The sequence below is a fragment of the Larimichthys crocea genome, chromosome X (genome assembly GCF_000972845.2).
Source record: "Larimichthys crocea isolate SSNF chromosome X, L_crocea_2.0, whole genome shotgun sequence".
NCBI lineage: Eukaryota > Metazoa > Chordata > Actinopteri > Sciaenidae > Larimichthys > Larimichthys crocea.
In genome coordinates this window covers 33,649,855-33,675,885 of record NC_040020.1, presented here as the reverse complement: position 1 = coordinate 33,675,885, position 26,031 = coordinate 33,649,855, and the positions used below count along the sequence as shown (strand labels likewise).

General features: G+C 40.0%; 1 protein-coding gene across 5 annotated transcripts in view; it reads left to right on the top strand.

The window, feature by feature from the left end:
* The first annotated feature begins 2,739 nt into the window (after positions 1 to 2,739).
* Positions 2,740 to 26,031, top strand: part of add3a (adducin 3 (gamma) a) — a 98,414-nt gene continuing 75,122 nt past the window's right edge. Inside the window, exons 1-2 of one of the 5 annotated variants that reach the window (XM_027282567.1) lie at positions 2,740 to 2,901; positions 21,773 to 21,810. The gene's annotated coding sequence lies outside the window, so the exon portion shown is untranslated. Of the gene's footprint in view, positions 2,902 to 9,528; positions 9,586 to 11,275; positions 11,292 to 21,772; positions 21,811 to 26,031 lie in introns of those variants that run through there. The other 4 variants (XM_027282568.1, XM_027282569.1, XM_027282570.1 and 1 more) reach the window with 4 other exon arrangements.

Below are 26,031 nucleotides of genomic sequence, written 5' to 3'. Positions count from 1 at the left end.
TGATGTCAAACACAAACACTCACAGTTGGTGTGTAAAGTTGACTGGCTCAGGACTGGACCTATTTGATCTGAGTTTTTTATAGTCAGGTATAAGAATTAAATCTGCTCTACAATAAAATAAAATGCAATCTGATTCTATAAACAGTTGTTTTCCCCTCACAGATTATGTTATATTATGGCTCAGCGTTTCGATTTTTACACCCACTGTCCACTTCAGACACGGTATGCCTCTTTATTTATTTGATCTGATCTTTTATAGATAGATATATAGATAGATATACTTTATTTATCCCAAGCTGGGAAAATACAGTTTCATTACATTTTACATTATGTAAATTTTATCACTCACACACACTCTGTGCATGCCGTTCATAATATATATATTGTCATATCCACCTAACTCATGTACATATAGCAACCTGCAACATAAATCATATTTATTTTAGCATCCTTTGCACTGTGCACCATTGCAATATTGTTCTTATATATATGTATATATCGAAGCTGAAAATAAGACTATAAGAGAAAGAGATAGCGTGACTCAGCCCTGGGGTCCAGCAAAGGGGTCAACCTTTCAGACATGGGGTGCATATTCTCCCAGCTGAGCTACCAGGATGCCAAGGACCTAAATATTTTTATCTCTACATGGTACTTTAATGTTTATGTTTACCTTGTCATTTTTGTTGTGTTTATGCCTATATCTGTTTAATGTACAATGAGCGAAACTGGAGTCAAATTCTTTGTAGGTGTATGCATGTGTCGATTATTCTACCATGAAGATTCATTTTATGTGCTCTTCACACAGACAGTATAAGGAAGGTTCCTCATGTACAGGTTGGTCACCAGCCCCTTTCAGACCACTAGATGGAGGCAGTGCAGCATATTTGATATTTACTTAGACTGTAAACTTGCTGCCTGAGCCTCAAGTGATTCATTCTTTGTACAAAAAAAAAAAAGTGAAATTGCATGACAACATTAAGCCACAATTGTATATGCACCATTAACACAGATACTTATGTATATAGTGTAGTCAGTACACACTGCATATTAGGATGTAGCCTGGGAGGTAGCATGCATGACATTTCATTCATTTATTCTAACCAGGTAGGCTATATAGGGTGACTAATATGTGAAATATATTATAATATAATACAAAATATACGTTTACATGTGTTTAAAGGTCCAGTGTGTAAGATTTAGCAGCAGCAGTGACATTGAAGATTGCAACCAAATGAATTCTCAGAGAGTAAGTACAGCTCTTTACTGGCTGTGACCAAGCCTGTTATTTCGTCTCCCATCACAATACTTTTTGCATAAAGAAATGAGAGAGAACAGAAAACATAGAGGTAGTTCTTCTCTTCTTCATTAGCAGTGTATGTGGACACACAGTCCACAGAGCAGCATCATGATGGAGAGGACCTTGCTTGTCTTGTATCTCCCAGGTCAGTGAATTCTTTGATCATATTTAATAGTGCTTATCATTATGCCATACTAAATAAAAATGTGTTTGTCCACCTTACATTTAAAAAAAATGGTGTCGTCCTCAGGGTGGCACATTTTCTCCTTATGTCTCCCCCATCAGTACCACTTTTTTGCTGATCCTATGAACTGGACTGAAGCTCAGACCTACTGCAGACCGACCTGGCCTGACCATTGAAAACAGTGAAGAAATGCAACTACTTATCAACAAAGTGTCATCTTCTCAAAGAGTTTCTGGCGTCCATATCAGTGTCTACAGTAATGTCAGCTGGTGGTGGTCAGATGGCTACAACGGGAGTGGAGCTGATTATAGGGACTGGGGATATATTAAACCAGCAAACTCTACAAATTGTGTTATGATTAACGCCAATTCTCCATGGTACCCATTGTATTGCTCAGATCCATATCCATTCATCTGTAATAAAGGTAAATGCCCCACAAAGCATTATTTCCTCTCAGATTATTATTTTGAAGTTCAGTATGTCATTTTAAAAATAATTTGTTTCCCAAACTGCAGGAACACAGCAGGATCTTCAATTTGTTTTGGTGGAAGAAAAAATGACTTGGTCTGATTGTAGTATTGCAGGAAGAAATACTTAGACCTGGCCACTGTGAGGAATGACCAAGAGAACCACAAGCTCAAGATATTGCCGGCTGGAACCTGGCCATGGATTGGATTGTTCAGAGAGCATGTCAATTACTTATATATGTATATATATATATATATAGATATATATATATATATATATATATATATATTATATATTATATATATATATATTATTGGACTGTACCACATAAAATCTTGCCTAGGGCGCCACATTGGTTAGTGCTTTAATTGATACTAAATGAGCCAGAGAAAGAGCCATTTGGGAGACATAGGACTAACAAGGAAAAAAACACATATACAAATGAATATTGTATTAAATTCCTGCAAAGAAATACTCTGAAATATTACACACTGGACCTTTAGAGCCTGTGTTGTGGACTATCTTCCTAGCTAAAGATAGTATATCCTCTCTCTGTCTTCAACTGGGACAAACATAAATAATACACATCAACACCAGGCTGCCTAAATCACGTGTGCTCCGTGTCAAGCAAGGGATTTGCGAAAAAATGCGCCACCCGTTTCAGAGAATTCAATTTCACTTCCTGCCATATTGTGAGCCATGGTTTCCGCTTCAGCCGGCACAGCAGATCTACAAAACATGTGCGCCGCCTGCTCCAACCAGCAGGGAGCGAGTTAACACCATCAGACCGATTTGGACGCCGGTGATGCGGCTGCGGCACGGCGTGCTCAAACGGAACCATTGAATTCAAACCGTGGGCTGGACTCAGGAAAGGTCCGGGGACACTCCGGGTGTTTGTGCAGGACGACTGTCAGCAGCTCCCCGACCCGGGACCCAGTGATCCTCACAGGAGGTATTTGTTTGAGTGTGTTCACATGTTCTGGTATACTTCATACGGACGTGTGTTGTCTTGTGGTTGCATGCCCTTGCCTTGCACTGCTTAAAGCTGTTCACAAGTTTATGAGTCATATGCTGCCACTGTGACCAGACACACAGCGCAGCCTTTATTGAGCTATCATAACAATGATTAATAACATTTTGTTCAGCAGCTGCACTGATGTTTACTTTTAGTCTTCAGCCAGCATGTCAGTTGTTGTTGTTGTTGTTTTTTTTAACATTATAGGGACACTGATTACTCTTTTGTTACAGAGATTTACACAGATTTATTCTTCTAATAGATCTCTTTACAAGGAGTGTCACATAAAGTAAGAAATCATAGCTGTCATTTTTTTTAATGGTTCATGTTTTATGTCAGAGGGGAAACAACTCTGCTCTGCAGGCTCAGAGCGGGTCAAGTTCAGGGGCAGCTACAGCACAGCACCCCCTGCACACCTGATAGGGATCCACTCATCCACTATTTACTGATGCTATATTTTGTGTAAGGGCACAGTTTAATGTCCTTTCTGCTAAGAGAGCTAAGAGGGGAAATCCAGAATTTGCAGCAGCACAAGGACAGTAGTAAGTAAGGACAGATAGAGGAAAGTAAAGACAGGTGAGCTATTACAAGCATGTAAAATAAGAATAAAAGCAGAAACTATGCAAGATCAAGAGTGAAAAAGTAAGCAGGCATACAAGCATATCATTTCGTCATGACGTACAGTGATGAAGGCTGAAAATAAGAAGCCTCTCTAAAGCTTGTCGATGCTCTCTGAAAAATGAAACAATCCTCGGTGTGTTTTTTATTTCCTGTGTCCCTGTGTCTGATTCTTTATATGGTGTGACCTGAATGACAACAACACTCAGCAGTTTTACATTAGGTTCAATTACTTCATCTTCTGTTTAATTTGCAGACTCATCTCAGGATGCAGAGTTATTTTTTCATAAGCTGAACTATCCACAAGACTATCTGTTAAGTCATTTTTATTATTGCTGTTGCTGGGTTATAAGTCATAATTCATATTCATAAATTAATTATTAGTTCCAGGCTTGTAAGAGTTTTGGTATTCTCTCACAGAGGATATGTGTCACGGAAACCTTTCACTTGTAGTTAATGTCATCAGCTGAGCCTGGTTACACACTGATGTCAACAATCAGTGCAGCCAACAGTGCCTATTATTATTATTATTATTATTATTATTATTATTATTATTATAGTACCCTTCTGTATTAAAGCTTTAGCTAACTTTCTTCTATCTTCCCACCTTTTCACCATTTATGATTTCATTTTTTTTCCTCTTGTCATACGTCCAGGTTCTGCAGATCAAAAGCAGCGTCCCTCTCTTTCTTCTCTTCCTCCTCAAATCACATGTTACCCGCGAGCACCTCCTCACCACCTCTGACTCTTAGACATTTCTCAACCTGTAATGACTCTCTGAGGATATCCATTTCCACACCAAAGCCTGGCCGTCAGAACTTAAAAAGGGCCCAGACAAATATGATAATTGTCTCCAAAAGGCCTGTAGTCTGACATACTTGATTTTTCATTTCTGTTTCTTTTTTTCCCTCCTTCCTTTCATTTTACTCTCAGAAAAGCTGTGAATGTTCACCATATGGACCTGAAATCTAAAACGGTATTCCCCTCATTCTCATACACTTGGCTAGGAGGGGGGGGCCCTCATTCAACATCCTACAGGGACTTTCTATGAGATATTTAACCTGGAGCCAGTGACGGAATAGATCAAATATGCAAACATACGCCATATTTATTTTTCCTCCACCTCTGCACATCCTCTTTGATCTAAACTCCATTTTCTTTCTTATTTCTTTTCTTATTTTGAGTGTTTCTCAAGGTCCTCATGAATATTGCAGTTGCTTGGGACTCAAGAGACACTGAGGTTTCTGACTCTTGTAGCGAGTCTTAGTTGAGTAGAGGAACATTACCTACTTCTCAAGCTTGAAATTAAAGTTATTTAAATATAAAAATGTATTAACTATCAGCTGAACAAAAAATGACACCAGTCTCTGTAATCCAACCCTAACCTTTTTCCAAATGATTAATGATAATGCATCTCCATTACAGGCCCAGCACATCCCCCTAAACAGCTTGTACTGTCTAAGTTTCATGCACTTTGGGTTTAAAGACCCAAACTCTTATCTCCATTTTCTCCATAAATGATATTTTGTTCTGCAAAGACCCTCTACTATACCCCTTTACCCTCTAGCACACTTGGCTTCCTTTTTAAAGCCAGCCTCTCACTCCATACTGATACCTAAACATCCAAATGTCATGCCCTTTAGTTGCTCTGCCCACATGAGCTTACAACACACTCCAAAACTGTGTCACACAATTGTGTTTGAGGAGGAGGCGTTCCAAAATCTCCGAACATCGACCACTAACTCGCTGAAGAATGTGTTTGTGACACCAGTGATGAAATTATACTGTGTTGTTCTTTTTATTGGGACATTTGCATGTATTTAGAACAAGACCATGCAGCTGTGTCAAAATAATGCACCAGCCAATCAGATCTTAGTATTCTCCATGTCCATGTTGCATTCGTAATCGGCCTCTAGTGTTGACCTTTGCAGCGCTTGCAGAATAACATTTAGATAGCGCTGAGCAGAGGCGGATCTTTTGTCTCAACACATCTGCAGCAGCCTCTCTGTCTGAGCCGCTCTCTCTTGTTTATTTTCTCTGCCTTAATGAATGGTTTTATAATAACCCAAGGCACGATTAAGATCAGCTAATCGTAAGATCCATGCCGAGACGCAGGAAGCGCAGCGTCCGTCGCGCTGGGGAAACGGACTCATAGCCGCCACAGATTAATAACAGAGTGGCAGTGACCGGTCGAGTGGGTGCAGTCTGCAGGGACTGTTAATGAGGCGTGTCCATAGTAAGGCTTGATTGCTTGGGAATGTTTTTAGGGAAATAGGAAGTGAAGAACGGGATGGAGAAAGAATTTGATGAATGTTGTGTTTTTTTGTTTGTTTTTTTTTAAAGATGAGCTCCTTTAGTGACAGGTGTGTAGAAGAAGATGGTACACATGTGCCACAGTTCCCTTTAGTCATTTTCTGGTCTTGATACCTACTGAAAACTTAAATATTTTTGCACTGCGTAGCACATTACACACACAAAAAAAAGAAAGCATATGTGTGTGTTGGTGTTCCTAAAGCCATTTAAAATGCACACGGCCCAGTGAATTTGAACCTGTCCAGAGGACAGAGATGACTTCATCATTACCTCACCCTGCTCTGCTAGAGGACTTATCAAAAACATGTGGCTCCACTCTCCCTGCACACAGCAAATTGATTGAGTCTTGGACTCCAATGTTTTTCCTTTGTTGGAGAACGTGTGTGTTTGTGCGTAAGCGGGCTTCATTTTATTATCTTGGATTTTCTTGTCTCTCTCTCTGGGTTTTGACTTCATCTGTCATTTATTTGGCTTGTTTCAGTGCACAGTTCTGGGTTTGGTCAGACAGGGCCCAGGCCTGCTCAGTTTTAGGATTATTCACCGCGCCTGAGCGCCTCAGCTTGTGTGCATGTGTCTGAAGCCAGATAAAAAAACAAAACAGGCATGACATTTTATTAACCATATTATTACACACCCATACAATACAGTACTAGCATCAGTCAGGGTAGCTGTTTCTCCCTGTTTCCAGTGTGATTCAATAAGAATTAATTGATTATGCTGTCAAATGTAGCTGTATTAACTCTGAGGCTGGGTCTTAAAAAAAACTCTCCAAATTAAGATTATTTTGCTGTAACATGATTGCTATTTCCTTACTATTGTGTGATGTTTGTTTAGTTGGAAATGTGTCAGTTCAGGTCGGCTACTGATGCTTTAATCAAGTGGTACTGAGCTTCACTGCTGATCTGCAACTTCAGTGTTTTATTTTTTATGCTCTGATTCCTCTGACTGAACGAGTCAAGCAAAGCTGAACAGTGTCTTGTTTCATGCTATTGTGCATCCACAGTTAACGTGCTGTTTGATGTGATACATGTGTGGGCTGAGTGTTTAGATTCCAGAGTTGTTTGGTTGCCAGAGCCAGAGGTCCCAGCGGGGTGGGGTTAGAATAACCTTATTATACACTTGTGGGTGGATGAATTGCTGAAAGCATTCGTCCTGACGTGGACTATAGCTGACTTCTGTCCAGCTTGGGGAAGTGTGTTCATCCATGCACCGTCACTTTGCATGTGCATGTGTGTTGACATGTATATGTGTGTCTGTTCTGCACTGGGTTCATGATATGTTTGTGTTTACACAGGCCTTTTTCTGTCTCTGTGTGATGAGGCGGTCCCTGGCGGACCCTCAGCTCCGGTCAGCAGTGGGTCTTCCCATGCAGCGAGAAGGCGTTTGCATAGATATTAGAGTGGAGTAACCATGGCAATGGGGTCAGCCTCTGACCATGGGAGAAGGAGAGGTGCCAAGGTTTGGGCCAAATGAGCTTTTGAAGCAGCGGCTCTTTTGATCGTCACATTAAAGTGTCTCTCTGAGGGTCAAACATTTGAGTTTAGGAAAGTTCGAAGTTGATCATCTGGAGTGTTTATGAATGATGAGTCTGAAGAAGTTCTATTTTTTTTTTTTCACTATCCAGTCATTGAGTTTATGAACTTGTGCAGATGTGAGCATGAAAATCACAATTCAGTCATGTGGAAATACCGATAACAAAACCTCCCATTACTGCGCCCCGAGGGTCTACATTAATATGGAGATTAGAAATCTTCCAGGTCACCTCCTTAATTAACGGGCTGTCATTTTGCATATTTACTGGCAACACTGAGTGTTTGTACTCATTAGCCAATGTGAATCCATTCTTAACAGTGTGTTCATGTGAGGTTCATTTATAGCTGAGGATGTCTGGTGACCACGTGAGGAGCTTCTGTGGATGCCTTCATTACGGGTGTTGATCCCTGTGCTTTGTGGGGATCTGGAGAGCATGCACGTTCACTATTTCTGAGTGTGATGGAAAGCTCACGTTGCATGTGTGTTTTTGTGTGTGTGTGTGCGCAGTATATCTAAATCAAATGATACTGCCTGCTCTTCTCTTTTCTTCTCTCTGTTTCTCTGGTGTTTTATTACCCTGCTATAAAGGTCCCACAGAGCAGCATAACTCTTCTATACATACACACAGAAACACACACAGCTTCAGCCCTGAATCCTGCAGTGACCTTCTTTCAGCTCAGATGATGCGCTTTGTTCTGTCTGGCATGACATTCACTTCGTGCACTCTTTATCTTGTCATCATTGTATAGAGCCATATATCACTCTGTAACTGACCGTCTGTGTGACGATGTTTCCAAAGGAGCGCTCACTGGAGTTTGGATGGACAAAACATGTTGATGTCAGGACTGTAATAAAAATAACACGTGGTAGCACTTGTTGAGCCAGTTACCTTCTTGGTTGGTTGAACACCAGCTGGGTATTTCTTTTTTGAACACAGTATCACTTCATACCAACCACCATATTTAAATGTGGATGCTTTTATCAGTTGCCGTTGTTTGTATTTAGTATTTGGTGTTTGAGGTGTGAGAACGTGTGAATGATATAACCCTAAATTAGATTTAATCATCATTGGATGTATTTCCTTTCTAATGTTTTTTTTATATAACAATATGACTATTAAAGACATGTAGCTGCTGGCTGATGAGTCAGTTGAACTTCTTGGTTGATATCACTGGTTGTTGTAGCTATTGTCACTTAAAGTGACATTGTGTAACTTTTCTACCATAAAATAACAGATTTTAAATCATTTTGTCGATACACTAATGTGTAGTCAGGTGAATGGTGTCTGTGTCATTTCCACTCCACGCAGTGCATCTGTTTCTGCATTATGTATCTTTGTGCTCCGGGTACGAAAATCTGAAAGAAGCACACTTTACAAGTCACACACCACCAACTATTTCATTGATTTTGGTGAAACTGGATCATAATTTATGGAGAAAATCGTTCTGGCTTTTCCCCTGATGTCCCTCAGTGATTTAACAGAGTTTCCTGGTGGACACTAAAGTAAACTACTATGAAATACAGGTGCTGTTAGCTAATGTTAGATCAGTTTTTTGGCCAGGCTGCCTGGACTGTGAGCTCAGAATACCGGTGTTAGTGTTTGTACCACAGGTGATTTTGGACCACCAGAGGAGGAGAGAGGAGGAGTTTTCTGCCTTGGGGCATGGGTGAATGCAGTTGGGTGGTGTCATTAAATATTTTGTCTTGTTTGACCAACACAAAACCAATTAATATTGAATTACTGTATGTTTAATAATGAACAAAGAAAAGCGGCAAATTCTCACATATGAAAGCCTACAACCATAAAGTTAGATATTTTTGCTTTGAGATTAAATGGTTATCAAAGTAGTTGTCTGATTAATTGACTAATTGTTGCAGGTCTACAATCAATTCATAGAAAATTACAAATGAATCCAGTAAATGATATGCATACGTGAACTCTTGTTGGCCTTATGTGTCCAGGAAACATGCTTTATTGCTTCTCTGACCAAACATCTACATTTACCACATCATCTGTCACTGTTTTTGCAGGCACACCCATTACTTCGTTCCTGTTTGTGGACACACACACACTCACACACCCACCATAGTATTGTCACATCACAAATTCCTGCAGCGCTGAGCTTAGTTGGCAGCTGAGTCCTGGTGTTGGTGTGAGTATGTACTGTGCTGTCCTCCTCTCTTGTCTCCTCTCTAACTGGGTCAGCTTGTGTATTGTATCATGATTGATGATTGATGATGATTCCTCGCTGCCACTGAACCAAAACGCTGCGTCAGCGATTCCCAGGGTGGTCTTATTGTTGTGCTGTGGCAGGTATTTGTTGCCCTCAGTCATGGTTTTAATTCAATTAGTGAGCTTTATTTGGATTGTGTGGTGTGGTAGGGCGTGACATAAAGCTCAATGTCATCTCACAAAACAGCGTTGATGTTTGCGTGGTCGACCAGAGTGGTTACTGTTGTTTTGATTTCGATAACATCTGAGATGCAACACACTCGGTGCTGTTGTTGTGTTTCTGCACTTGTGCACATCAGTCTCAACGCGTTACGTGTGTGTTTTTAGTACGTCGACTGAGATGGCCGTAGAGATAGGTTGTATTTACAGCGCATTTACAGTGCACTGTATTTACAGAGCCGAGCTATGTGTGTGGCGACACTGGATCTGCTGGACCACCGTGGTGTTAATCCACAGTTGGTTTATTTCCTCTCCTGCCAGATCACAAATAGTCACGTTGCCCTTGTATGTGCTATTCCGTTACACTTGCTAATGTGACCTCTCATCATTGCACACATGGCCAAAAATACCACTCTGTGCATCAATCCAAGTATTCCCCATTGGCCATGTTTGTTTTGAATATTACTGGTTAATATTCGTAACGTACTGCATCACTGGATACATAAAAAAATATTGAAGAATTTGTAACAGTTACATTGTTACAATTGTGTGTTGTGTCAAAAAAGACTGAGGCATGTTTGACACATAAACTTCAGTGCTGTATATGATTACATCTGACCTTTTAATAAAGTCGTTAGATATCTGGGATAAGTGCCATTATGTACAGAGTCATTTTTAAAGAGGAACTTTACACCAGCTCAACGTTTTTGCTGACCTGCTGCAAACGTTGCTGCAGCGATGTAGAAATGTACTCCATGATATGTCAGTACACCATGACAACACTGTTGGGTGTGGTTAGAGGTGCAGCAAGCTTGTTGAGATGAGTGAAACACAAAGTATTAAGTTCCTATTTAAAATGCGCTCCAGATGCTCATTGAGGCTGGAATACAGTGGTATTGATTGATTGATACACTATTGCACCAAGACCATTTTTTGTATGTCCAGGCCATCTAATGCATCCTGGCAACTTGATGTGATAAAAATCACAAGGTCATAAACCTTGAGTCTACCTGCAGGCTGACAAGTAGCTGTAGGTTTCCTGACTCCTGAGTGTGAGGCTCTGTCACCTGAGGATACCATTAAAACCAGTAACTAAATGAAAGATCCTAAAATGTATGTACAATATTTTTGTCTGTTTAAAATGGTTACTGTGTCAGATTAGGCAATTACACAGTCATAAATTTGGCCAGAAGACAGAGTTTACACTGATACCCAGTCAATCATAGCTTACCTTCTTTTACGACCGGTGTGATGTCAGCAGGGAGGAGATGTGCTGTGGGCTAACTTCCGCGAACAAGAAATAAAGAATCAGTGCCGTTTGAGTGGTGTCTATAATACTGGCTATCAGAAAAAGCCTAAATTAAAGCAAGAAAAACGACTGGGACAGCACCTACAACATCATTCGCCTTTAATTTTCTCATATTGTATGGTCTGAATCTGGCATAAGCCAGACTTAAGGGGCGCCCTCCAGGTATGTGCTGCCATGAATGATTATTGCCTTTTCCTACAGCTGAGTACACAACATCTACATCATAAGTCACGTCTGCAGTGCTTCGTAATTCATCTGATCTTTATTGTGAATGATGTATAAACTCCTCTGACCTTACGTCGGGGGGTTTCCTCGCCTCAGTCTTGCATTCAGGTCGGTGTTTCTACAAGACAAGTCCCTCGACTGTACGTACAGGAACAGTTTGTCTTTGCACTGTGCTGTTGTTGACATTGCCGTGCTTCACCTGTGCTGGAGGGCTTATGCATGTCATTAGTGACGCATGTTACATTCTGCTCAGTCTCCCCCTTGGCTGTCACCAAGCTGTGTCCGTTGTGTGCATTTGTTTGTGTGCATAGTACACAAATTGACATGTTGTGTGTTTGGAGTGTTAACATTTCGATGTGTAACCAAGCGCCCTCCTTTTGAATTTGTTTGATTTCGCTGCCAATTTTGCTGTAAACTGTAAATATTTCTCTCTTTACTACTGGAGACTCTGTTGGCACTTTGGTTCTTTGCTTAGTCAAAGGTTTTTGAGATTTTAGGCCCTAATATTACACTTTTTATTCACTATTCCTCCAGAATTTTTTGTTAAAAGGATGAAAAACAACAGAGTATATACACATGTATGTATCTGTGTGTTGTGTTGCTGTGCAGGAACAGCACCAAGCCTCTCTCCATCTGTCTCTGCTCCCACCGGCAGTCACTCCTCCTCTCCAGCTCAGTCGTCATACTATTTTCACAGTTATTACAGAGAGGAACCTGCTGAGGTGGAGCTCAAATAAACAAACTGATCATCTGATAGCATAATGAACCCCATCACACCCAGTGTTTCTTATCTGCCTGCCAGTTACAGTTACTCAAGGAGTGATGTTGCATTACATCCTGTGCATTCAGATGACAACACAGCCCTTCCTCAAAGAAAAGATCCACCCTAACTTTGCATTTATCAGACAGACTGTCAGGTAGATAAAAACAAATGCACTACCATTAAACAAAATAACAAATAATATATTATTATTCTTATTAACTTAGAGATTAATCAGCACTACACTACATCTAATACATCTTCTTTTTATCAAAACATACTACATCAGACATGACATTGCACTATTTCTATATACATATTAGAACAAATGATTCAATTTAATTCAATTTATCAATGACTGAATTTATTGTTTTTCTAAGTCATATTCAGTAATTCTGGTAGAAAAGGCTGGGGATAGGCTGCATAGCAGACGGATTTGATAGCCATGGATTATGTACTGTATTAAAAACTATTATCTACCCCACTGTATACTCTGAAAACTAAAATTTCTCATCAATATGAATCCCCTTTTTCTTGTACAATATAAATATATAACGGGACAGAGGCAGATAATTGTTTTTTATTTATTTTAAAACTTTTTCCTTTTAAACATATAAAAACAGATTCTCATTCTCTTATCGGTTCCTTGTCCTGGTTGATCACTACAACAACTAAACTCAGAGAGTTTCCACTGAGGATGTATCTGGTCGGAGTCAGGGGGAGAGATACCCTGTCAGATGTGTGCCGTGTCACATGTCTCGGACTCTTGTCGCAGGATGGGAAGCCTGTATTTCCTTTACCTCAGCAGAGGAAATCACTGGATAGGCCCCATCTTTTGTTCTGTCCTTTCAGGACAGTCACCGATACGCTTCGGGTGGGAAGTCAGACAAACACAACATGTAGCACAAGGCCATGTGATATCCCCACATACCATGTTTCTGTGCCCTTTATGGGCCAATTACACAATGTGGTGTTTCAAGAGCCGTTGTTGTGGATAAGTTGGATGAGTGATGTCATCCGTCTTGCGGTCAAAGCTGCTGTGGTGGTGTGTCCTAAAGATGATGTCACCCGTTTGAGCTTGATTCTGGTGTTCCGGAAAAATGTGTTTTGTGGCCTTTGGGATATGACAATAAGTGGAAAAAATGACAAATAGGCTTGTGGTTTGTGTGTGTGCGTTAACTAAAAAGAAAGATCTTGCTCGACTAGTGATTGTGATGACACAGTTTCTTGAGTCTTTCTTTAGTTAACTGCTATCAGCTAGTTAGCTATTTGTTTTTAACTCTATTATAAAATATTTTTAGTGCTCCTGTGATGCAAAGTCTGACTTTTGAGCAGAAATGTAGCATAACTGCAGTGTGAGCCTCAGCTGGTCCAGGCTCATAAAAGTGTATTAGTGTGATTAATGTAGGAACTGAAGGATTTTGCAATCAAGCACGAAGAGAAATCACAACTAGATCTGGTCTTAGGTCTGTGTGCGCGTGCACATGCATTTATACTAACTTGTCTGGGTGTTTGGTTGACTTTGTTACCACTCTCATCTCTGTCTGTATGTTAAATATTATATTAGTGTACAGACATGACAACAGACAATCAAACTTCTCGACTAAAGTGTTGTTTGTAAGTGCTGAACTATTCCTTTGAGAGCACATATAAGGTATATTTGATCCTTTTGTTGACAAGGTTAATTTTAGGTTATTTCTAGGCTAGAAATGAGGTTCAGTGCTTTAAATTGTGGTGGTGACTTGTGTTTGGTTGAACTTAAAGAGACGATGTCAAGGTTAAGGAAATAATATTTGACTTAAACCGACATGAGAGTGTGTCTACGAATATGTCATAGCTTACCATGATTTACCGTAGCTTGACATTAACATTTCATGATTCTCAGACTTGCAGTTGGTTTCTTCTGAGAGGCCAGTTGAAGTTCACAGGAACCAAAAGCTGCTTAAACTTGAAGTTTGTGGGTTGGATACCAATGGTCTATGTTTAAAGAAACATTAGATTGACTTAAACTAACATTGGACTTATTCAGTTGCTTGGATTGTCCAAAAGCCATGTAGTCTTCTACGGTATGACCTTAATTTCTGCTGCAGTGTCTTCAGCCATGGTTAAAAAAACTGTTAAGTAATGTGACTGAATGATGGGATCGCTGGCACGTCTTCATTTGTGGCTTTATATGAATGTAAAATATTTTAACAGTTCAGTAGTCAGTAGCAGTGTTAGTTACTAAACTTGTGTGAGTAGCAGACATTCTTGTTCTTTCCAGCCATGTTAGGCAGCATGGTGGGTGGTTGCATTGAACTACATGCCCCAAATCACATCATCAAGCATCTGAAATACCTTTGAGCAAGGCACTGAATCTGTATCAGCTCAAGAGGTGCTGATGCTGTACGGCTGAACACGACTACTGATCTCACTGAAGAGGAGTGTTTGTCCACTTGGAATAATAGCGTATCACATTTTTGAGTTGTTATTATTAATACAACAAATTAAATAAAACTGAGTGTTTAATGGGGCTGTTTCCAGGCTAGTCATGTCATGTACTCTGCCTGAACTCATCCTTCAGCGAGGCTCTCTTCCTGTTAATACAGCTGTCTGGGTGATCTGTTCAGAATGGCTTTGTAGAGAGTGGCGGGCAGCCAGGACTATCATCTCGCCAGAACAATAGACAACACTTAAGACTGTACCCACAACTGCTGACTGCCTATCTTTTATTAGACATGATATAAGTGATGTAATCTCTATACTTTGCAGTGTTCATTATATTATTATTTTTCTACCCACAATTCTGCATGACCCCAAGATTTTGCTGCAGAGTGTGTGGCATTGTTTTCCTCCAAACAAGTTGTTTCTCAGGACATCATCCAAGCTGTCCAAGTTTGTATTATCATGGAGTTAGTCTGGGATGGAGGGGCACCTTGTTGGGCTTAGTATGGTGTGTGTCTCCTAAAGGGACAGTATGTGGGATTTTAGTGGCATCTAGTGGTGTAGTTGCTTCCTAGCATAAAGAAGAAATGTGAAAAACCAAAATCTCTATCTAGACTTGGTGTTTAGTTTGTCAATTCTGGACTACTGTAGAAACAGTAGAAAGTTTCAACATGGTGGACTCCGTTGAAGAGGACCTGCAGCATCTGTAGATATGGCTCAGTCTAAGGTAGCAAAAACAGTTATTTTCAGATAATTATACACTAATGAAAACATTAGTAATGCCTCATTCTGTAAATAGAGCCCCTTAAATCTTGCACGTTGGACCTTCAAAGACCTGTAGGTCGCTGTTACCAGTAGGGATAGGAATTGATAAGATTTTTATGATTCCGATTCCATTATCGATTCTGCTTAACGATTTGATTCTTTATCGATTCTGTTATCGATTCTCATTTAGGAAAAAAAGGAGAACAAACTGTTTGATCAGCATCATCTAGAGGAGGTAGTGAACTGGAGTGAGTACTAGTACACCTGCCAGCCTCTGAGCCAGCTAGACTCTCTCTCTCGTCATGGTCATCTTTTAAATGTAATGCAGAAGGCATTCGTTAATGTGAACTGTTATAGCATGTTTTACAAAGAAGCACATCGCACTAACATGGTAGGTGTGTTACGTACCGGAGTTACCTTCCGTAGTAACGGCAGAGGTGGTCATAGCCTGGCTGCTGCTGCTGCTGCTGCAGGGTTGAGATTCATTTCCAGTCCGAAGCGTGTCAAAAACACGACATTCATTTAAAAATATTGCATGTTGTGTGAGCAAATGTTTCTGCATGTTCGTCGTGTTCCCTCCCGACGCTGTTATCTCCACTTTGCAATGATTGCAAGTCGCCCTGTTGCCATCTGTTTTGGTAAAATGCAGCCAAACTTTGGAGCGTTTAAACCGAGTGGGTGCCATTGTTTACTACTCATTGCACTGCACGTGCAAAACTTGCTTAAGTTACGTGGCGTAATTTTTATGCTTTCTGGAATCGATAAGAGAATCCTTAGATAAATTGCCAAACGATTCCATGGAATTGAAACACACGGAACCGGTTCTCACAAGAACCGGTTCTCGATTCCCATCCCTAGTTACCAGTAGGGTATCCCTACAACCAAGGATGTAAAATCTGGTATGGTAATTTTCTAATTATTGAACTCAGGAAACTGCATGTTTATTATTAAATGTTTCTACATTTGCAGTATTTACACTTAAACTTTGCTTTTAGTTTACAACGTTGATATGACTTTTTCAATCACAAGACAAACTCTTTAAGACTATGTTAGAGTATACCCGAAATACTGTTATGTAGTGAAAAAACTATCTGGATAGAGGTTGCAGTGCTTTATTTGGCTTTGGTTTGTTTATGGATGGGGTTCCCCTTGTGAAAGGAGCTTGTTAGCAGCATAAACTGAACACTAGGGGTTAGAGCTAAGGGCACAAGTTCATGAATTACCTTCTATTACCTCATAGATAACCTCGGCGTCAAAAAGATACAGTTGTGATTGTTGCAGAACGGTTGTATCTAACTGGATTATACTGTATAGAGCTTAATTTGATATCTACTCCTGCAGTGTTAAGGCATCTACATGTTTGTACATGCATGTGCGTGTCTTTGTGTGCAGTGCTCCAGACCTGAGCAACTGTGTTCATCTTGTTTATTATTAGCGGCATGCCCGTCTTTGTACTGTTGTTTCTTCCAGTCAAATGATTGCAAGACAAGACCTAAAAAATTAATCTCACGTCTGGGATGTCTATCAACTGTGCAGTCAATTTGCAGATTTTGGCAGGCAATACACAATAGTTCAGTGAGGTACATCACCTGATATATCAGGTTATGGACAGCATAGCATAGTGGTAGAAACACACACACAAAAACACACACAGACATCCCAATAAAGCAGAGTCAACAAGAGTCAGATTACAGGGCTTTTAGAGTTGACATCAGCACTGGCAGAATCACATCATCTGAAAAATCGCTGCCACCAGGTGCAACTTCTGCCCTTCAGCCACATAGAAAGGTGTCCAATATGTATCTACTTGTAAAAAAAAAAAAAGAAAAGCATCAAGATCCAAGTCTCAAGTCTGGAAGAGATAATTAAGAGTCACTGCTTAATGGGTTAAAGACTTATAGTGTGCTCTAATCTGAGCTAATTTGAATGATTTGACTTGCGTCCTATTTGCGTCGTCTTCTTTTGAACAAACATCAAATAAAAGCTGAGGGTATTAGGAACATTAAAAGCAGGCTTGGTATCAGATATGTAGCAATTGTCTTTTTAAACTGTCATGGCAGGAAGTTGTCACACCCATGTGTGATTAATTAACTGGGTTGATTTTCACACCTAAACAACATTTTACAAAATGTCATCCGCTGATGTTTTCCTGCTGAATGAACAGTCTCGACTTATCTACCATCTGTTCTGTCACTGAAAAGATAAACTAATTCTAACACACTACACCCACGCTGCTTTTGATTTAGCCTCAACTAAATTTTCTCAGTTCAGAGTTTGATCTCTGCTCTGACATTAGCTCAGACTGCTTATCTCTCCTTTTGTTCTGGCCTTCATCGTCTCATCTCACACATTTATCACCAACAAATTTCACATGTTAGTTACACAAATCCATGCTTCCAAAGCTGGAATAGATGGGACAAGGGACAGACCAGCAGATAGTGAGAACTTATGGATACCAACCAAAGATAACAAAAAAAGAAGATGTTGGAAGGCTGAATGTACGAGTAAAAGGAAACAGCAAAAATGTTTAAGGGATAATGCAGCATGGCTAAAATGTTGAAAATCACTAATGGTGCCTAAAGGTTTATCCCAGTAGCTTACTGGGAACTACACGTGTGTGGAAAAAGGCTTAGGTGTTGAGGTCAGGAATTAGAGGTACAGGTACAGGTTCCTTGAATATTGACGCTTGTTCCCATTCACACATGGATATAAATAGAGAAAATGTTCCCGAACAATTCAGAGATAGACTAAAATATTTTGGGGTTTAGTCTCCACCACAACCCTGTCAGAGAGTGACAGGGCTAACCAGACCGGACACTGCAACTCTCTAAACCCATCTGACAGAATCAGATTAATGAGATGTTGGGATTGTTGTGTAACTGTGGCGAAACTAACAGAAAACAAGAAACAGAAAGTAAAATCGACTAAGTCGCAAATAACTTTGAATATGTCTGGACTTTATATAATGATGCCGAAGGGGGCCGTGCTGTGTGGCTAGACAGTCACATCAACCAAACCACTGAGGCCAACACAGCGGTCAGCAGAAAAGGGTTGTTATGTAACTGTGCTGGTTTTCCTTGTCTCTCTGCATCTCGCCCATAGAAAAAATAATTAGCATGTCTAGTGCAGTGCCCGACTTAGTTAATCACTTGAAGTGGAATTCATTCCTGTTGTTCAAGTTGTTCTGGTTCACTTTGTCAGTGCTGCTGACGGCGTGAATGCTGTCATTATGTCTGAGGTATAGGTAATGATCATTCCTTAACTCTGGTAGTTTCATAGAAATGTGAAGCAAAGAGTGGTGGCTGAGCCAAGATGTCTGGATGATGGCAGACTTTGCTGACTATCAATACACAAGGCATCTTTTTCAATTACATTCCAAGGCCACTTCCTATGTTGACTTTTGTTTGTAATGCAGCCCATCACCTCTCTAAAAATAATAAATATATAAAAGTGCAATTCAAATGACTTAATATAGATACAGATCAATTTGTAAGCACCTTGATTCCAAGGAGGACTCAAACCATCAACCCAGTGATTAGTAGACAACCTGCTCTACGTCCTGAGCCATAGCCACCCCACATGTAGTCAGTCGAGACTCATTTGAAATTGAGACTCTGATGCTGATGCCAGGTGTGAACTGCAGTTCATCTCAACTTGATCAAGGAACAGTCTTGTTATATCTGGTTACAAGAAACGGTAATAGATAACAAAGCTGAGATCTGAGTAGAATCTGTGTTGACACTGAAATTCATCCCTGGATTTGTCTGTCAGGCTTTCGCCAATACACTGAGTGACTGCTTTTAATATGGCTAGAAAGATCTATGAAAGCAGACTTCTCACACTTCTCATTGTCATTCCACACCTGAAGGAAAATTCATTTTTCCTCCTCCACTAACATGAAAAACATCCCCACCAGATTCAGCAGGTGGTTTCAATTCCTGTCCATTCAGCCAAACTGGACAGAACGGTGTTTCCACAACTGCTGTGCCATCTGGGGTTTTTCACATTTTAGGTGTTGTATGATTTCTGACACAACTCCCCGAAGAAGCCAACACTTCCAGTCATTGTGCCTGCAGTTACATAATTCTGCCTGCACAAACTCATTCAAGATTTCAGCTTTTCAGCTAAATGCAAAGTAATTGTAGTTCTGTGGATTCAAGCCAAGTCTTTTATATGTCATCTACAATTACAGTGAGGCAGCCATTGGCAATGAAATTCTTCCTCTTCTTCCAACAGTGCCCATACTGTAGGTATGAAAAGAAATCACACAAGTAAATGAGAATCTCAGATATAAGACATAATATGAAAAAATAGTGCAGAAGTGAAAATATAGGAAATAAAACATGAAATAAAATAAAAATGGTGTATAGTAGTAATACAATAAACACATTGTAGATGGACTGTGCAGTAAACTATTGTGCTTTTGAGAATTGGTTATGGACAGCTAAGAACACAATGTAGACAGGTTACATGTGATCTATACACCTTATGGATTAAAGCTGTCCTGGAGGTTGGTGGTGCAGTACCTGATGCTGATAGCAGCAGGCAGAACAGTTTGAGGCTGATGATTGGAGTCTTGAATTATTATTTTGGCCTTCTTCCTACATTTCTGGGTCGAGGCCTTCGTCTTGATGATGTGCCAAGCAGTTTTCTCTGTAATGCCTCACAAAAACATGGTTTATGGTGTTGGTGTGGTGAGTCCAGGTCAGGTCCTCACTGATCACAACAAACCTGAAGCTGCTGACTTTCTCCAACGTAGTCCAATCAATGGTGATGGTGTTCTTCTCTCCATCACTTCCTGTAGCCCGTGATCAGCTTTTTTGTGTTGCTGGTGTTGCGATGGAGGTTGTTCTCCTGGCACAAAGATGTCAGAATCGTCTCATCATCACAGGTGATTAGGCCAATAAAGAGCTCATCGTCAACAAACTTTGTGGTGTGTTGGAGCTTTTGGTGGCCACGGAGTCAGGTGAAAACCGGGAATATATGAGACGGCTGATCATGCAACCTGAGGGGTGCCTATGTTGAGATTCAGAGTAGAGGAAGTAGTAGTGCCTTGACACATCCTGGGGTCTGCTTGTCAGGAAGTTTAGGATGCAGTTACATAGTTGGTGTTGAGTCCCAGATCTCTGAGCTTGATAATGAGCTCGGAGAGGATGATGGTAATGGACGCCTCGTCTGTAGATCTGTTTTGTCTGTATGGAAATTGTAGATGATCCAATGAGTCAGGGAGGGAGGACAGTTTGACTAACTGACTAACTTGTACCTCCTCAGCCGGGGAGTCGTTTCCATGGAAAGTGTTTTGTTCCTCTGGGACAGATGTGTAATAATGAGTTATATTAATGTCTTTATCAATCACAGTTGTGCACGTTGTTCTCTTAGCACATTGTTCCATTTTTTTTATTTTTTATCCATAGATTCAAAATATTATTGATGTTATTTTGGGCCAATCCCAAAATTCCTGGTAGCAAATTATCATTATAAAGGAATGCAGGCGCAGCACCCTCAGTAATAACACATCTCACATGCTATCAATAGCTCTTGTGTTCCCCTACGTGAGCCATGCTCCCTGGTGTTGACACAGTTGGTGTTTGTGCAGATGACATAGATCACTATCAAGGGCAGACCAAGTCCCTCAGGCCGCCTGCCGCTCCGTGTAGCCGCCAGTACAGTACGGAGGTACAGCCCACTCTGCGTAGTGGAAACTGCTGACCGCTGTGACAGAGAACACACACATTGAGGCACTCACGTGAGAATTCACCAGTACAAACACACGTATGAGGGCAGTAATTGAGCCACATCCAGATATGTAGAGCTTCCTGTGGAGACCATAGGGAGGGATAGAGATGAACACTTTTACGAGCGTTCATCTCCACAGAGTCTTTCCTGCTGGAAATAATTCATGCTGTATGAGAGGAAGAAGGGCATTTAACATTTGCTTCGTGAAGACGTCAGGTGGTTACAAAGTCTTCTGTATCTCAACTGGTTTGTGATTTGGCCTAAATGCGTAAAAAAGACACCTAAGGCAATGGGGTGTAAAAGTTGCATAGTATGTGCTCCCTGATGTAAAAGAAAAGATTACAGGTGTTTCCGAACACTGAATATCTTTTTGTGTGTCAAATATGCTGAATTACAGAGCATACCGAGTTTTCAGGAATAATGAAAAGGTTTCAGGCTTCAGGCTATAAAGTAGACTTAATTGTGGGAGCTCTCTTCTTTTAATTTTAGGTTTTTATTTCACTCATTCCTAACTAATTTGTGTTTTTGTATCTTGGCATTACAGACTACAAAGAACACACAATAAGTAAATAATATTTAAAGCTTATAAATGTGTCTGCTTCTAATTGTGACAGATTTCTTCACCTCAGACACATACTGTAATATATGCCTTTTTTTCTGTGGATAGCTGTACCTGTGGCAGAAGACTTGGATGTGGAAAGTAATAATGTGTTTGTGTCTGTTTTTGTCCTAGTTGGCGAGACATTGTTAACTCAAGCAGTCCCTCGTGAGGTAAGATTTTCAACACACACCATTTCAGCCACTGCTCGAGCGTTTTAAAACACCTGTTGACTGCATCAACAGCGGATCTCTGTTTTGAGAATTATTTTATGCCGTAACACTCACATTTGATGGGAAATAAAACGGGGGGAAAAAAGTCTGAAATGTAGTGTTGACTGAAGTTTTGGTCTGTTGCCCAAACGCCTCCACCCATTTCTTTGGTTTTCTCAAGGACACAGAAGGTAAATGGGGAGTAATAGTGAGCTATTTTTTGGAGAGCCTTGAATAAATGACACAGCTTTGGTCAGTGGTGAGCTTACAAATTGCTTCTGGCCAGACTTTTTACTGTGTTGGAAGTTATTCTGTAAAGGAAATAGTGACAGGCCTTTCTTTCTTTAAATAAATGCAGTATATCTATGCCTCCCTTGCTCCTTCGCACACTTGTCAGAAAAACGAAACAGGATCTTGTTTATTGCATGACGATTAACAGTCATTATTCTTTTTCATATCTTCTCTTGTTTATTGACTCTCGTCAAATAACGTATAGTTTCCCAGCCTTGCATGGGTGAGGCCATATTTTTCTGGGATTGTCGCTCATTTATTTAGTTTTTTGTCATCTTCCAGGAGCTCATGGAAAGAACAAGAAAGAGATTGTGAACCACTTTATTTAACAAGTGCAGTATTGGTGAATTTCCTATTGAAGGCAAAGCATGTCAAGTGCCACTATGTCCCAGTACTTCCTGATGGCAGTGGCAGCTTTGGCCTTTGCATAGTTTTGCACAGATTTGGCTGTTTAAGGACACTTGAATAGCACGTTTAATGGCTGAAGTAAAGCAACTCAATGCTTATAATTTACACATTCACATTTTCTCTGCCCTACACCTTTATTTGTAATAATTTTGCAATTAAACATCTTCAAAGTCTAACCTATTGAACCTTGCTTTTTAGTCAACCAAAGCATTATAACGCCTGTTTATTTCACTGTTGGTCTTTCAAGTGTTGAGAAATAAATAGCATTTACCACACATGGCTGCACAAGCCACATCTGCCATGCCTGATTTCCACTTTTTGAGAAATGTTGTTTTCCCCTCTCTAGATGAATTCACTTCTCAGACTCAACTGAATCCTGTTTGTTGCAGCAGAACCCTCTAGTTCACTCTGATGTCTCTCTGAGGGCTGTTTTGTATTTAATATCTCATTCAATTTTCTCTCTCTCTCTCTGGTTTTTCCCCTCTCTAATGCCCCTCTCTGCTTCACAACCTCTACCTGTCTGGTCTGTCCTGTTTTTTGTTTATTAGCTCTGTGGTTTCTGTAGCGTCAGTTCTAACTGTCAAACAAAACAACTTCAGAAATGCTTCAAATAGGTTATATCATGTGCAATGGAACTCTAGATTTGATCAATATTTTAGTGTGAAGCTAGTTGTGATATCTTCAGTGTATTGTTGATATATATTTATATGTTTAAACACAAAAATACAGACATACACTTGATTTCTAATTCACAAAAGACTGTACCACTGCAACATGTAGAATTACGAAGTACATGCAGATATTTTATACCAAAGGCAAGACATTCGAGTGCTTGGCTTATGCCATTATCCTTTACTTAGACGTGACTTCCATGAGTATATGCTGTTATGATACTGCATGCATGTGACAAACCTTTTAGCTTCTGCAGAGTTTCTCTAATTAAAAACAATGTATTTTAAGATCCAAGCCAAGACGATCTTTTGCAGCATGTTCAAAACTTTGTTCTTATGTTGTTCTGAAGAGAATGAACTTATGGGAACTCTAACTTGGGCAAGCAGTTATTCATATGTTAAATAAGGCACCCAAGAATCTATATAGAGAAAGGTCACCTCTCTCTGTCGCTTTCAGCCTCACTGTCTCAGTCGTATCTTATCTTCACACTCTCCCTCTTTCTCTGTCAGATACTTTTAGAGCATCTCTCTCATCCTCTTAGTCCAGGTTTGGCAGTTCTCCCAGGTCCAGGGCTTGCAAGGTCAGGGGAAAAAAACAAAACAATGCAGCTCTGCTTGCTGATGTGTCACATTATGTGTCAAATACCTCTTGGAGTACTGTGGCAGACTGTGCACGGCGACAGTTTTCCTCATATCTGAGTACTTTATCCCTGTGTGGGACCATTTGAACCCTTACTAGGTTTAGCTGTTGAGAGCTTTAGTTGTGCTGCTGTGACTCGTGCTAGTTGATGACACTGTGGTTTATATTTAGATTGGTATGTTGAGTGGTGTTACACATGACATGATTGGGAATTTGCTAATTTGCCTTTCTTTCTGATGTGTAAGTTTCATCAGAGGCAGCCTTTTAGAGGTTGAATTGAGGCTAGGCAGTTTGGCCTAAGAAACTTATGGTAAATGTTCGATTAAATAGAAGCTTTAATTGAGGTCAAGCTGCAAAGCTTTTTAATAAAGTAATATGGACTTTTTATTCCAATGAAAAATATACAGTTATGCACTTAACATTTGCTACCTGTTCTGATCCAAACCTAAACACATCCTTCTATGTTTTAATATAGTATGTCTGTTATTGTTGGTATTTCATATCTCAAATTGATTGACTGAGTGTGTTTAGATTTTTTGAATTGAATCTTGCTTTATAAAAATGTCCCAATTCTGTCCATTACGTTGACTCAGTGTAATTATTAACAAGGACTCTGCCACAGGATTCCCAATGGAGTCGACAGCTTTGTGTTATGGACACATTTGCCTTTTTAGACTGCAAACAACAGCTAAGCCATTTGGCTAAGCTCCTAATACTCCATTTATAAATTACACCACAATAGAAAGTGGATTAACAGCTGTTGATGTAATCCCTTAATGAGTTTCATAGTGCTTTCTGTGATTTAGTTTAGCCTGATACCAGAGTCCAAAAGTTATACACTCTATTGAACTGAATTAGGCATGTTGGCTTTTGACATGTTGACATTTCCTAAAACCAAGTAAAGTTTATCCATCCTCCTTCTCTCATTGTTTAAACCTGCAATAACCGAATCTGTAAACACAACATCGACATATTATTACATTTTAGAAATGATGTGGTGAAAATGTTAGCAAACAATGAAACACACACAGAGCAACAGTTTCTGGTCAGCTGGTGAATGTAAGTCAAATATTTACTCTCTTTTAGCTCCGGGTTAGTTGGCTAGTTGCCTAAAAATGACCCCAGGGAGAGCAGTAAAACAGTAAAGTTGTGGACTGTAAAAAAAACTAAACACGCGGAAATGTTCCATGTATCACCTGTGGAGTTGTCACTATGAATAACACCTTTCAGATTATACATACATTCATCCAGTGTTATTATAAAACATACTGATAATAGCAGCTTTAAGTAATCCTTTTTAAAAAAAAAAAAGCCTCTTTCTCCATTCCTGTGAACCAGTCTTATGTGGCTAATGTCAAAGAGTGTGATAGTGAAAGAGTGAAACACTTGGCATCGTATTAAGTATTCAAGGTATCTGTGTAACCAGGTAACAAAGACATAACAAGGACTAGGAAAGAAAGGACCAGGCATTCCTGAGGGTTTAGAGGGTGTCTGCAGGATAAGGAAGGTGAAAAAGACAATTTAAGTACCAGGCAAAAAACTACAAAGGAAGAGAAAAGAGATATAAAACCACATGACTGCTAATCTATTCACTGGAGGGATGCTAAGGTCAAAACTTTCCACTGGTCATGTTCACTCTGTGTAAGTCCTTCGTTTAGTTGTCTTTTTCTTTTCTCTTCACTGTTATTTTTCTGTCCCTCTACTTCAAGTTCCCCCATCTCTGTCTACCTCTTTCTCTCTCTCTTTCCTCTTTTACATTTCCTTCAGTAAGACAAGCTGCCCTCTACTCAGCAGGACGTTTAAAAGACGTCAACGTCTCCCTGCACTCTCATTTAAAGTCTCCTCATCTTCTGACTTTGTTAAATACCTCAGCATGCAGCCCGGTCCTGGCTTCCTCCCCTTGTTGATGTCATGCACCTGATTGTAATGTCATTCATAGTGAGCTTTTACAGAGGAGGATGAGATCAGTGGCTTGTTGGGATCTGCCTGCTCTTATTTCATGAACCAGAAGCTCATAATACATTTTCTTTTGTTTTTTGGCCTTGGCAGTTTGGAAACAATGAAAACAGGAAGAAAATAAGGGCGGTATAAGAAACACCATTAGAGAAGATATTAGTGAAATGCGTGGCATACTTAAATATACAAGAAAACAAACACTGTCAAAATGGAGAG